The following is a 1,989-nucleotide window of genomic DNA, read 5'->3' as shown; positions in this document are numbered from 1 at the left end:
GGAAACCGTGGAAAACTCGTCTCCGTGATTGAGCGGGAGAGTAAGTAGTATAGGACATTATCCATTGTTAGGGAACGGTTGTAATGGTAGTGAGAATGTAGAATCGTCTTTGGAGCGGACCTGGGAGTGGCAAGCATAAGGGACGAAGACGGGGAAACATGTCGGATGCGATCATACCAGCACTAAAGCACCGGATCCCATCAGAACTTCGAAGTTAAGCGTGCTTGGGCGAGAGTAGTACTAGGATGGGTGACCTCCTGGGAAGTCCTCGTATTGCATTCCTTTTATAATTATCTTTTGCGCCTTGTGACAAACATATCGCACGTGCGTGATATATATTAATCCCGTTATATTATTTTTGACGTTTGCGATATGTTTAAGCTCGATGCTCATTGCTCGCGCGTCTTGGGGCGGCTTTGTGGCGCGAAGAGCGCTTTCTGAAAGGGGTGGAAAAAACTCGTGTTGCTGCGGTATGGAGGGAGGGGTGGAAACCGTGGAAAACTCGTCTCCGTGATTGAGCGGGAGAGTAAGTAGTATAGGACATTATCCATTGTTAGGGAACGGTTGTAATGGTAGTGAGAATGTAGAATCGTCTTTGGAGCGGACCTGGGAGTGGCAAGCATAAGGGACGAAGACGGGGAAACATGTCGGATGCGATCATACCAGCACTAAAGCACCGGATCCCATCAGAACTTCGAAGTTAAGCGTGCTTGGGCGAGAGTAGTACTAGGATGGGTGACCTCATGGGAAGTCCTCGTGTTGCATTCCTTTTATAATTATTTTTTGCGCCTTGTGACAAACATATCGCACGTGCGCGATATATATTAATCCCGTTATATTATTTTTGACGTTTGCGATATGTTTAAGCTCGATGCTCATTGCTCGCGCGTCTTGGGGAGGCTTTGTGGCGCGAAGAGCGCTTTCTGAAAGGGGTGGAAAAAACTCGTGTTGCTGCGGTATGGAGGGAGGGGTGGAAACCGTGGAAAACTCGTCTCCGTGATTGAGCGGGAGAGTAGGTAGTATAGGACATTATCCATTGTTAGGGAACGGTTGTAATGGTAGTGAGAATGTAGAATCGTCTTTGGAGCGGACCTGGGAGTGGCAAGCATAAGGGACAAAGACGGGGAAACATGTCGGATGCGATCATACCAGCACTAAAGCACCGGATCCCTTCAGAACTCCGAAGTTAAGCGTGCTTGGGCGAGAGTAGTACTAGGATGGGTGACCTCCTGGGAAGTCCTCGTGTTGCATTCCTTTTATAATTATTTTTTGCGCCTTGTGACAAACATATCGCACGTGCGCGATATATATTAATCCCGTTATATTATTTTTGACGTTTGCGATATGTTTAAGCTCGATGCTCATTGCTCGCGCGTCTTGGGGCGGCTTTGTGGCGTGAAGAGCGCTTTCTGAAAGGGGTGGAAAAAACTCGTGTTGCTGCGGTATGGAGGGAGGGGTGGAAACCGTGGAAAACTCGTCTCCGTGATTGAGCGGGAGACTAAGTAGTATAGGACATTATCCATTGTTAGGGAACGGTTGTAATGGTAGTGAGAATGTAGAATCGTCTTTGGAGCGGACCTGGGAGTGGCAAGCATAAGGGACGAAGACGGGGAAACATGTCGGATGCGATCATACCAGCACTAAAGCATTGGATCCCATCAGAACTCCGAAGTTAAGCGTGCTTGGGCGAGAGTAGTACTAGGATGGGTGACCTCCTGGGAAGTCCTCATGTTGCCTTCCTTTTATAATTATTTTTTGCGCCTTGTGACAAACATATCGCACGTGCGCGATATATATTAATCCCGTTATATTATTTTTGACGTTTGCGATATGTTTAAGCTCGATGCTCATTGCTCGCGCGTCTTGGGGCGGCTTTGTGGCGCGAAGAGCGCTTTCTGAAAGGGGTGGAAAAAACTCGTGTTGCTGCGGTATGGAGGGAGGGGTGGAAACCGTGGAAAACTCGTCTCCGTGATTGAGCGGGAGAGTAAG

At 48.3% G+C, this 1,989-nt stretch overlaps 4 non-coding genes across 4 annotated transcripts; all 4 read left to right on the top strand.

Moving 5' to 3' along the window:
- The first annotated feature begins 163 nt into the window (after nt 1–163).
- Nucleotides 164–282, top strand: LOC119344271. Its single transcript, XR_005166553.1, has one exon. It is a non-coding gene; the product is annotated as a 5S ribosomal RNA (ribosomal RNA).
- Nucleotides 283–649: 367 nt separating this feature from the next.
- LOC119344272 lies at nt 650–768 on the top strand. Its single transcript, XR_005166554.1, has one exon. It is a non-coding gene; the product is annotated as a 5S ribosomal RNA (ribosomal RNA).
- Nucleotides 769–1,135: 367 nt separating this feature from the next.
- LOC119344270 lies at nt 1,136–1,254 on the top strand. Its single transcript, XR_005166552.1, has one exon. It is a non-coding gene; the product is annotated as a 5S ribosomal RNA (ribosomal RNA).
- Nucleotides 1,255–1,621: 367 nt separating this feature from the next.
- LOC119344273 lies at nt 1,622–1,740 on the top strand. Its single transcript, XR_005166555.1, has one exon. It is a non-coding gene; the product is annotated as a 5S ribosomal RNA (ribosomal RNA).
- Nucleotides 1,741–1,989: the final 249 nt, after the last annotated feature.

The sequence above is a fragment of the Triticum dicoccoides genome, unplaced genomic scaffold (assembly GCF_002162155.2).
Source record: "Triticum dicoccoides isolate Atlit2015 ecotype Zavitan unplaced genomic scaffold, WEW_v2.0 scaffold161680, whole genome shotgun sequence".
In the NCBI taxonomy this organism is placed as follows: domain Eukaryota; kingdom Viridiplantae; phylum Streptophyta; class Magnoliopsida; order Poales; family Poaceae; genus Triticum; species Triticum dicoccoides.
Note: the sequence above shows the minus strand (reverse complement) of the source record. Positions and strands in the feature narration are given on the sequence as shown.